We start from the raw sequence: 11,705 nt of genomic DNA, 5'->3' as shown, positions 1-11,705 counted from the left end.
TGAAGAGAGTTCTAAGAAACAGAGAAGAGGAGAAAGAGTACCCTAGGTATAGGAGACATCCTAGAAAATGACACTACAGGGGTAGATGAAATGTGCTTACATCGATAAGAAAAAATGGAAGATTAAATAAATTAATCATGCAATTGAGATTATTAGAAAAGAATGAAGGAATAATAGAAAGGGGAAAGGAAATTACCATCATAAAAGCAGAAATAAATAGAAAAGGAATGAATGAAAATTTAATTGATTTGTAAAAATCAAGATTTTTTAAAAGATCAATAAAATTGACAAACTTAGCAAATTTAATTTAAAAAAAAAGAAAAATATGATAGAAGAGAAAAATGGCAAATATTGGAGGGGCATGTGAAAAAATCAGGGCAATAACATGCTCTTGTTGGAGTTGTGAACTGATCCAACCATCCTGGAAAATAATTTGGCACTATACCCAAAGGGCTTTAAAACTTCATATGCCCAGAGCAGCTAGGTGGCACAGTAGATAAAGCACTGGCCCTGGATTCAGGAGGACCTGAGTTCAAATCTGGCCTCAGACACTTGACACTTACTAGCTGTGTGACCCTGGGAAAGTCACTTAACCCTCATTGCCCTGCAAAAAACAAAAACAAAAAACAACTTCACATACCCTTTGACCAGGCAATACTACTACTAGGTCTGTATCCCAAAGAGATTAAAGAGAAAAGGAAATGTCATATATGTACAAAACTACTAATAGCAGCTCTTTTTTTGAAGTGGCAAAGAATTAGAAATTAAAGGGATGCCTATCCACTGGGAATGGCTAAACAAGTTATGGTATATGACTGTGATGGAATACTATTGTAGTATAAGAAATGACAAGCATGGGGGCAGCTAGGTGGCGCAGTGGATAAAGCATCAGCCCTAGATTCACGAGGACCTGAGTTCAAATCTGACCTCAGACACTTGACACTTACTAGCTGTGTGACCTTGGGCAAGTCACTTAACCCTCAATGCCCCGCATGAAAGAAAGAAAGAAAGAAAGAAAGAAAGAAAGAAAGAAAGAAAGAAAGAAAGAAAGAAAGAAAGAAAGAAAGAAAGAAAGAAAGAAAGAAAGAAAGAAAGAAAGGAAGAAAGAAAGAAAGAAAGAAAGAGAAAAAGAGAAAAAAGAAAAAAAGAAATGACAAGCAGGATGCTTTCAGAAAAACTTGGACTTATATGAACTGATGGAAAGTTAAATGAGCAGAGTCAGTATAACAGTGTATATAGGAACAGTAATATTATATGATGATCAACTGTGAATGACTGAGCTATTCTCAGCGATACAATGATATGAAACAGTTCTAAAGGATTTATGATGAAAAATGATATCTACTTCTAAGGGAAAGAACTGATGGAGTTCAAATGCAAATTAAAGCACATTTTTTTAACTTAAATTTTCTTGGGGGTTTTTTTTGGGTCTATGTTCTCTTTTACAACATGTCTATTATGGAAATATATTTTGCATGGCTGAATTTGTATAATCTATATCAAAATGCTTGCTTTGTTAAGGAGGGAAGATGGGAGGGAATTTGGTACTTAAAATTATGGAAAATGAATGCTAAAATTGTTTTATAAGTAACTAAGAAAAATAAAATTAAAACATTATTAAAAATAAAAGGAGAGAAAACACAAATCTTCAAAATTACAAAATAGAAGAAGAGTGAGAATGAGAGTGAGAGAGTTAGAGAGAGAGAGAGAGAGAGAGAGAGAGAGAGAGAGAGAGAGAGAGAGAGAGAGAGAGAGGAGAGATCAGGCCTAGAAAGTCAGATAATCAAAAGGAAATGGATCATTACTCATAGAACATAATTTTCCTGAACTGACACCACAGGTTATGGGTAATTTAAATAGCTCAATCTCAGAGGAAGATTAACAACAAACATTTATTGCACAACCTGCCTGTTCCAAATTGTTTCATAGAAGAATTCTTTCAAAATTTCCAAGGATAAATAATCCCTTATGGCAAGTAAAAATGCAACAAAGGTAAACTGAGGCAAATCTTCCAGACAAGATAACAGATTATTAACAGTGACACATATAATTGTTCATAAAATGGATCAGATTATCTCCTTTCAGTGGGTCAGTGACCAAGAAAGGATTAAAAAGATTATATGTATTGAGATCCCAAAGGAGGTAGGGAAGGTGATTGGGGTAGTAGATTAGCTGCAGCTGGTGAATGTGGGATGGCCTTTAGATGTGGTTGATTGAACCTTTCTCTGACCAATAAAGAATGCTAATTGCTTTATGGGACTCAGCTGTCTCTAGTAATCTTAGCTAGAAAGTCAGAACCACCCCCATCAGGATTCCCTGATTAGCCCTTGGAGGCCAAATCACCTGTAACTTTGATAAGGAGAGAGAAGGACAAGAGAGTCATCCTCTGGACAGAGACCCAGGCCAAGGTGATTTTCTGTTTACAGGTAAACAGAGGTAGGGATCCCACTTTAAATTTATCAAGCCAATGCCCCAGGATTAGGGGTGATGACATTCCTCAACTGTACCTTTGGTGTGGACTGGAGATCTCCTTTTGAGCTCGTCTGAGAAATGGGGTTTGACAAAATGGGGTTTGACAAAATGGGGAATGGGATGGCTTATAGAATAATATTAATTATTAAATAATACAGCATAATATCAATTTTCCTCAACCTATATTATATAGATTTTCAGAATTATAAAGTCAGAGCAATATCGAGTATCTTTTTATGAGGAAAATATGCTGTTGATTTTAAAACCAGAAATAGATAACATAAAAAAGAAGTTTAGAAACCATTTCATGAAGAATGTTGATTAAAAATACTAAATACAGGGGCACCTAGGTGGCATAGTGGATAAAGCACCGGCCCTAGATTCAGGAGGACCTGAGTTCAAATCTGGCCTCAGACACTTGACACTAGCTGTGTGACCCTGGGCAAGTCACTTAACCCTCATTGCCACACCAAAAAAAAAACCCCCAAAATACTAAATACAATATTAGCCAATATTCATAAATTCAATGAAAGCCTGAGTTAGGGTTCAGTGGGAAAATCCTGCACCCCAATGATGGCCAGGTTTGTGGAAGAGAGACTTTGGGGGGGCATTTCAATCGTTTTATTGGAAGGTCACTTTCTTAGTTCCAGAATATAATGGTACTTTGTTAGATTCCTTCATCCACCTAAAGTTTGCACTGATGAATTCAAAAGGAAATTCTTCAATGAATCAAATATTTAGGAGTGACTGACAATTGCACCTGCAAAATGCTTTATAAAATGAAACATAAAACACATGAGACATACTGTAGTTCTTTGATTTATCTTTTTTGTGTGTGTGGAGCAATGAGGGTTAAATGACTTGCCCAGGGTCACAGAGTTTGTGTAAAGTGCCTGAGGCCAGATTTGAACTCAGGTCCTCCTGAATCCAGGGCCAGTGCTTTATCCACTGCGCCACCTAGCTGCCCCCTCTTTGGTTTATCTATAAAGGGAAGTCACACACACACACACACACACACACACACACATACAACATGATGTCAAAGGGAAATTCGAACTGGTTATAGCTATTGCATAAATTAAGCTATATATTGCACTGATTAACTATATGCTTTCCCAATGCTATATGTCAGTTTAGATTCATTTACCTATGATATAATAGCATAGCCCATCAGTATTGCTTTTAAATACAAACCTCTATACTAATGGTCCAGTTTCATTCCAAATGTAATTCTTATTTAAAAGCTTTACACTGTTAGCATTAGTATATATTGCTTTAGAAGGGCCCATCTGAGGTTTCAGATTGGCAGACTATGAACTATGAGAGTTGCTTATACAATAGAAATGTTTTCTAAGGGAGCTATATATTGAGATATAAATGATTGTGTATAAAACTTTGTATACTGTATCACTCGTTCTCTTGAATAATGTTGAAGATCACTTAAATTTACCATGTCTACAACTTTAGTAGAATTTATAATCAAGTTTAAATGAAAAATATGCTAAACAAAAATAAATCTTGAGAATTATTGGTTTATTTAGTTGTATAAGGCTTTAACAAAGTTGTTTATACTGTCTCAAAGACTATAACCCTGACTATACTAAAGTGCATCATACCATTTTTCAAAAGTTGACCTATTTTGATGAGCACTTGAATCACAGTTCCAATACCATCAATTAAAGTCAATCAAACCTTGCCATCAATACAACCTAAAATTAGATACTACTAGATAGGATCAATATTAACTGTCAAGTCACAGTATATTTTCCCATTTATTCTACATTAGGGTTTCACATTTAAGTTTGAGTTTTTACAAACATGTTTCGAAGAGGATCATAATTTAGTCCTGAACATATTTCCAACTGCAGCACATATAATCAGTTTCCAACTATAGCCTACTTTCCCCTCAGGTCTGAAAACATCCATGCTAACCTAGTTGCTGTGTTTCAGGCTTCACAGCTTAAATCCATCCTAATACTGAATTCCACAGTTCTGATGTGAAATAAGACTTCCACAAAGTTGAATTTCTTCACCATAAGAATCCTGTTAAGACCCAGTTTCAGGGATTGTTGGAAGATGCGTGATTTTGTAATAACTGTGCTTCAACTGACATGCAGTGTGCCTAGACAATCCACATTAACTTTTGAACATCTGGTTTAGAACACTTCTTCGATGAGTATTCAGTTAGGCACTTTGCTTCAAGTTCCAGCCAGAAGGTCAGATTTCTGCAATTTATCTTAGAGTGTTTCTAAAGACATACTACTCCTTCTGTCAATTCTATAAATTTCAGTGCTTGAATCTCCAGTGCAGTTATAGACAATGCCAGTACAGAAGGCTTTGCTTTAGAAAGCATAACCCTACCATGGCATGCCTTAAGCTGAGTCTCCTGTCTTTCAAGACTCAGGTTCTTTCTCCTTTCAAATGGTAAGTTTTCATGAATGAATGAATAATAGAGCTGTAGAAACTGAAAGGCAGTAGTAGCTTTGACTTTCCAAAACACCTTCTCTAATACAATCTTTTCCATTCTCATCAGGTCAGAAACAAAATTTATATTAGCTTATTTGGATCAAATCAGTGGCTAATGGCACATTTATCTCTTCCTCTGTGGATTTCACAGTGAGATAGAAGCAACTTAATTGCACACATCCAAGATGTTTGGGTTGTACCTTCATTTTGGATAGAAATATGTCCAGTAAACTTACAACTAGAGAAAAAGGTCTCTGTGTCAAATCGTTCACTTTGAAGTCCCTCAGCCTTTCAGTCATCCAAAAACCATTATCGGGGCAGCTAGATGGTGCAGTGGTTAAAGCACCGGCCCTGGATTCAGGAGGACCTGAGTTCAAATCCAGCCTCAGACACTTAACACTTACTAGCTGTGTGACCCTGGGCAAGTCACTTAACCCCCATTGCCCCGCAAAAAACAAAACAAAACAAAACAAAACAAAACAAAAACAAAAAAAACCAAAAACCATTATCATGAGCAGATTCAATTAACCTCAAGCCACAAACTTTTGGCTGACATCTGGACTCCTGTTCCAACAGAACATTCCACTGGTTTCTGAGAAATATCTTTATATATTTATATTTTTAAATGTAAATATTAGAATTGTGGGCAGATTATAATAGGCAGAGTCCCATTAGAAGCTGTGGAATAAGTCATGAGTTTGAAATCCACATAGAATGCTCATCCTCGTTTTTCCCCTTCTTAGAAAACTGTAAACTAGGTCTTTTGGGAAGCAATGGTTTTGGAAGCCACTGAAGACACTCCTCACCCTTTTATCTTTCTAGAAGTGATGAGATAGATCCATTTACTGTGCTTAGGTATCCTGAAATGGGATCTTACTCTAATAACTAAGTCAGAAATAAGAAATGAAATATGTAAAAGTAGAGCTCTGCTCCATTCCACAAGATACCTGCCTATGTATGACACTCCTCTAGACTCTTGAAAATTCCTGAGTAATTAGAATTTACACATCAAGGACGATTTGGCTGAACAATTGATTACTTTGGCAAATTTCTGGAAAGAATACTTTGATTAGCACAAGATACTGATTTTAAAGTGGAATTTTGTATTCTACAGGACTAAAAGAGATAAGATCAATGTTGAGACTTTAATAAATAGAATCAAAGATTAGCAGAATATGAATTAGTATTCAATAGAAACAACTAGATCTAAGGGGAACTTATTGAACACTCCATAAATGGGATAGAATGACTATGAGCAACCAGGGGTTATGAGTTACCCTTTGTCCCATGTCTTCTCTAAGTTTGAGCCCACTATGTACTTGAGGGAGAACACATTACAGGTTTGGTGGGGTGGGGTAGGGATGTTTTATACCAACTATTTCTTACTGTGCACCCTTACTAAATGCCTTTCTCAAAAAGTGACTTAAGATTGGCTGGCCAATGACATGATTGCTCCAAAAAAACATCCAAATAATGCCAGAGGACAATTCCTGGAGCAGCAAAATCCACAGAAGAATGTACTAAAATTATATTCCAACCAAAGATGGCTTGGAAGGTTGGAAGGAGGGAGCTGCTGTGCTGAGAGAAAAGTGGAGCCCAACCCCACAGTCACCCTGACACAGATCCAGTCCTAGGAAGGCCTCGACAGAGAAAGAGACCCCCAGAGCCTCTGAAACAGCTGCAGCACCAGTGTCGTCTGGAACTAAGCTCACAGTCTGGTGAGAGGGCTGAACCCTTGGCAGGGGGGAGATTACAAGGGTCTCTGTTGGTGTGTGTGAGTGTGTGTGAGAGTGTATGAGAGTGTGAGAGTGTATGTTAGAGTGTGTGTGAGAGTGTGTGTGTGAGAGTAAGAGTGTGTGTGAGAGAGTGAATATGTAAGAGAGAATATGTATGTGTTTAAGTGTATATGAGAGAATGTGAATGAATATATATGTGTAAGAATATGTGTATGTGTGAGTGTGCATGTACATGTTAATTTTAGACAATTCAATTCTATTTCACAAGCATTTCCTGAGGGCACATTGCACATTGCCAAGATTGGCCCTAGAGGACAGCCAAAGATAACTAAGATCAGTTGTTGCCCTGGTGGACTTTACGGCCTTGGAGAAGGATTGGGTTCAGACATAAACCACTTGTATGTTGGAACATGCTGGCTATGAGGTCTAAATTAGGGAACATTCTTTCCTAGTCTTGCTGAAGTCAAGGTTAAAATAGCCTGTGTTTACACAAGGCTAATTCTTCTAGAGAACATTGGCCCACCTGGCAGGACCCCAGTCCACAGACCCTTCCCCAGGCAATGGGGGTCACTTAGCACCTTCCCCTTTTTCTCAGTACTCCCTTCCAGAGAAAACTGCCACTTCCAACACCTAAAGGGGGCAGGGGACAGGGTGTGGTGGGAGTGTGGTGAAAGATGAATTTCCCCAAAATTACAAATAAAAGTTAAGCTCCCAGTCAATTGACTGGCCCTTCTTAAGCATTTCACTTGCCCTTGAGCAGAGAGCTTCCAGATGCTGTTCAGGAACTGCTCTAGGGCAGACACCGTGTTCACTTGTTCATCTCAGGGGAGGAAGGGAACAGGGGAGACAGGGTGGAGGGGGGGTAAGGGGGACAGAGGTAGGCAGCTCCTCAGGTGGGAAAAGGTTGGAGCTCTGTGAACTTGCAGCGATTGACCTCCTCTATGCCAAAGACTCTGCTGGATACTTCAGAGAAAACAGAATGAAATAACCCATCCTGAAGGAACTTACAATCTATCAGAGGAAATAAACATGTATGGATACAAAAGACTTGCGAAGTAAATAGAAAGCAGCTTTTGAGGGGGGCATTATTTATTGTTACGATGCCCTGCCTGGTTTATTGAGTCTGCTTAGAGTAAATACAGCTTATGGTATGCAGGCTTGTGTCTCTGCTATGTGGTTGACTCCATTAGGCTGAAGTCACATGATGGACTTAGCTAGTTGGGTGGTGGATGGATGGATGGATGGACAGATACTCAAAAGTATGAACTTGGCTTAGTTCCCAGCTGGGGTTTTCCTGCTAGGTCTAAGAGGTCACTGGAAATTCTCTTAATGGTCATGGAAGGTTCAGGGCACCAAGGTCTCCATGAAAGCTACATACATTGAGGAAGGTGGGCAGACAGACATTGTTTTCCCTACATCTGTACTAGTCCCTAACTTTACATCAGTCCCCTCCCTCAGTGGATATCAGACATGGGAATCCATATCTTGTTCTGGCCATCTACTACTGGCACAAACTGTGTATTTTAGATGGATAAAAAGATAGAGAGTATGTACTCATTGTTTACTGTGTTCCGAACACTGGAAATACAAATATAAGCAATAAGGTCAGACTCTGCCCTCAGGGAGCTTACATTCTAATGGGAGTTTTAAAAAGGGGTGAGGTGAGGGAAATACACTCTGGTGGTGCTAAGGTGTGGGGGCAAGGGGGTAACATGAAGTAGTTCAGGGCTCGACCTGGTTTGCAGATAGCATGTCTGGCATGGGCGCTTTCCCAAATGGAGGCTTGGTGAAGCCACCAATTAGAGGAAGAGGCTGTATGGGGTGGAAATACAGCCGGTGAGCAGTGCCCACTAAGGTGCAGGGAAAGAGGGAGTGCAAGGATCCATGGGCTGGTTAAGGTTTGAAGAAAAACAGCAGAGTCAGAAGGAAAGTAGGGTTTGCCAGTGGATGGGCACTCAAAAGTTTGTTTCTAATTGGGCAAACTTACGAATTCTGGGTGAAAACCCAGAAAAGGAGATTGAGGAGTGGTCAGATCAGTAGGAGGGGAATCAAGAGAGAATAGCATCCTGAAGACCTAGAAAGAAGAGAGTTAACGAGAAGCCAGTGATGGATGGTGACAAAGATTTCAGAGAGGTCAAGAAGACTGAGGACTGAGAAAGAGCCATGAGATCCGGCAGTTAAGAGATCATTGGCGGGGCAGCTAGGTGGTGCAGTGGATAGAGCACTGGCCCTGGATTCAGGAGGACCTGAGTTCAAATCCAGCCTTAGATACTTGACACTTACTAGCTGTGTGACCCTGGGCAAGTCACTTAACCCCAATTGCCACACCAAAAGAGAGAGAGAGAGAGAGAGAGAGAGAGAGAGAGAGAGAGAGAGAGAGAGAGAGATCATTGATCACTTTGGAAAGAGCAGTTTCTGCTTAAATATGAAAAGAATGAAAATCAAACATTCATGAGCTACCACTGTCCTTCCCACCACTTCTATCCCTGCTGATGCAGGGTGGCCCCTTCTCCACTCCTTAGAATTTTGAGGAATTGCCCAGAGCACTGAGTCTTCACTCTCTGGACTTTGCCACCATCTTTCAGTTGCCTTCACCTACTGCCTCTGCAGGCTCCTTCTCTCATTGGCGAGTGTACATATGAGGAATCATGCATTTACATGTCGGGCGCTCTGCCCAAAGGAAAGTAGATTTCTTTCTTTTTTTTTGGTGAGGCACTTGGGGTTAAGTGACTTGCCCAGGGTCACACAGCTAGTAAGTGTTAAATGTCTGAGGCCAGATTTGAACTCGGATCCTCCTGACTCCAGGGCCGGTGCTCTATCCACTGTACCACCTAGCTGCACCGGAAAGTAGATTTCTTGCAATAAAATTCTAGAAAAACCAGACTTTGGTAAGGCCCATTGGGATTCAGGGGGTCTGAGTCCCCAAACCCCATTATTTTCTCACAAATGGAACTACTTGAGTATGCCTTAAATCCAAATCACTCTGGCTCTCTCTGATTGGCCAATAATAAATCTTGGCCCAAGCCTGTTTTGGTCATTGTTTGGGTTTTGATGGCTCGAAGTGAGTGTAAATAGAAATTGTTTCTGTTCTGGCCAGAAACCCTGAGGGTCTTTCACTACCAGATATTATTTTTTTAGTACATAAAAGAGGCCATCTTTTGCTTCATTTCTTACCTAGCCTAATCACTGAGTAGGTATTGCCTCAGACAAACTGAGACCTGGTAAAGACTTTAGTTTAACTAGGTCAAGGTCTCTGACTTCATCCAGGGCCATCTCCAGTCGTCCTGATTGATGTCTTGCCCCTAGATGCAGATGGTTCTGGAGGAGACAGTGAGGCTGGTGACTTTGCACAGCCCTGTCTCACTTAACTCCAATTCACTGAAAGTCAAGACATCACCTCCTGATATCATGGTCTTCTTCATGAATGAAGGACAAAGAACAACAACTTGGGAACCAGACGTTTGGAATCCAGGCTGGGTTTCAATGACAGCATGGCATCAACTCCCTGAGGAGCAACGAGCAAGAAGAAATCTTTGGGAATGAACTTCAGAACCATAGCCCAGTAGAAGGAATCATCTAGCAATGATGCCATCTTTGGACATAAACTTGGTGAGAAAAGAAGGAAAGGGAAGAGAGGGGAAAGGAAGAGAAGTGAGGGGAAGGGAAGGAAAGAAAGGGAAGGAAGGAGAAAGGGAAGGGAAGAAAGAAAAACATTTCAGAATGTGGCAAAAGCCTAAAATAACATTCAGATCAAAACTCAAAATTATTTTTGAAAATAACAATAAGTCCAGAGTGAGTGTCCTTAATTATGACTTTGTCATTGAAAAGAAAAATGCATCAGAAAAATAAAAGGGGGGAAGGGAAATATATATTGTCTAACCACTAGCCAAGTAAGTAAGTACAAGGTGATGAGTCAAGGTGGGTGAGAACTTTCCCAATAATTATCTGATGTATGCTTTACTGGTCACCAGATGGCACTCTACTCCAGGGGAGGAGAGAGAGAGGGGGAGAGAGAGAGAGAGAGAGAGAGAGAGAGAGAGAGAGAGAGAGAGAGAGAGAGAGAGAGAGAGAGAGAGAGAGAGAGAGAGAGAGAATATGAGAATGAGAATCACTCCTTTCTGTTTTCTAGCTCCCATATTATTATTATTTTTTAATCTGTGGGGAGGGACAGTGAAGAAAAGTCCCATTCACATTCATGACAAACTAACTCCATTCATAGGGCATGGCCTCTTTGCTTTCTAATAGCCATGTGATTTATTAAGTCATTAAATATTAAGTGCCCTCTATGTGCCAGCTAAACACTGAAGATACAAAAAAGCAGGAAAGAAGTTCCTGCTCTCAAGAAGCTCACAGTCTGTTAGGGAGATGACGTGCAAATAAATATGTACAAACACACTACAGATGGGATAAATAGGAATTAATCAACAGAGAGAAGGTGCTAGAATTAAGGGGGAACAAGGAAAGGCATCCTATAGAAGGCAGGATTCTAACTGGAACTTAAAGGAAGCCAAGGAAGCCAGAATGCAGATGAGGGGGGAAGGCCTTTGAGGCATGGCACAGTCAGGGGAAATGCCCAAAGCTAAGAAACACACAGTAAGGTAACTTTAACTTGGCAGCAAAGCAAAATCAACTTGAGTGAACTTTTAAACGATCTACTGCAATGAAACTACTGGCGAGAACCAACACTAACCCCCCCCCACCCTGCCCCAATCTTTCTCTCAGCTAATAGGGAGGAAGAAGAAAAAGCAGGAATTGGGGCTTTCAAAACTCAATGAAAATGGTGTGGTCAACACCCTGAGAAAACAAGGGGGAAATGTTGGGTTGTTCTCCTTTCTCATCTGGGCTCACAAAACCAGAGCCCCTTTCACCTGCACCAGGACTGGTATCTCATTGACCAACCTTTCTCCAACTGCCCCCCACCTCCTATTTCACATTTATATGGAAAAGGTCAAGATTAGTATAGTTTTGCTCTTCTGCTGGAATGGCCACTCATTGGTCCCAGGATAAGGATCTCAGATTTACAGAAATGAC

At 40.1% G+C, this 11,705-nt stretch overlaps 1 pseudogene; it reads right to left on the bottom strand.

Moving 5' to 3' along the window:
* Window positions 1-4,518: 4,518 nt before the first annotated feature.
* Window positions 4,519-10,266, bottom strand: LOC122754552 (annotated as a pseudogene).
* Between the last annotated feature and the right edge of the window lie 1,439 nt (window positions 10,267-11,705).

This window comes from Dromiciops gliroides, chromosome 4 (assembly GCF_019393635.1).
Source record: "Dromiciops gliroides isolate mDroGli1 chromosome 4, mDroGli1.pri, whole genome shotgun sequence".
In the NCBI taxonomy this organism is placed as follows: domain Eukaryota; kingdom Metazoa; phylum Chordata; class Mammalia; order Microbiotheria; family Microbiotheriidae; genus Dromiciops; species Dromiciops gliroides.
This window is presented reverse-complemented; position numbering and strand designations above follow the sequence as displayed.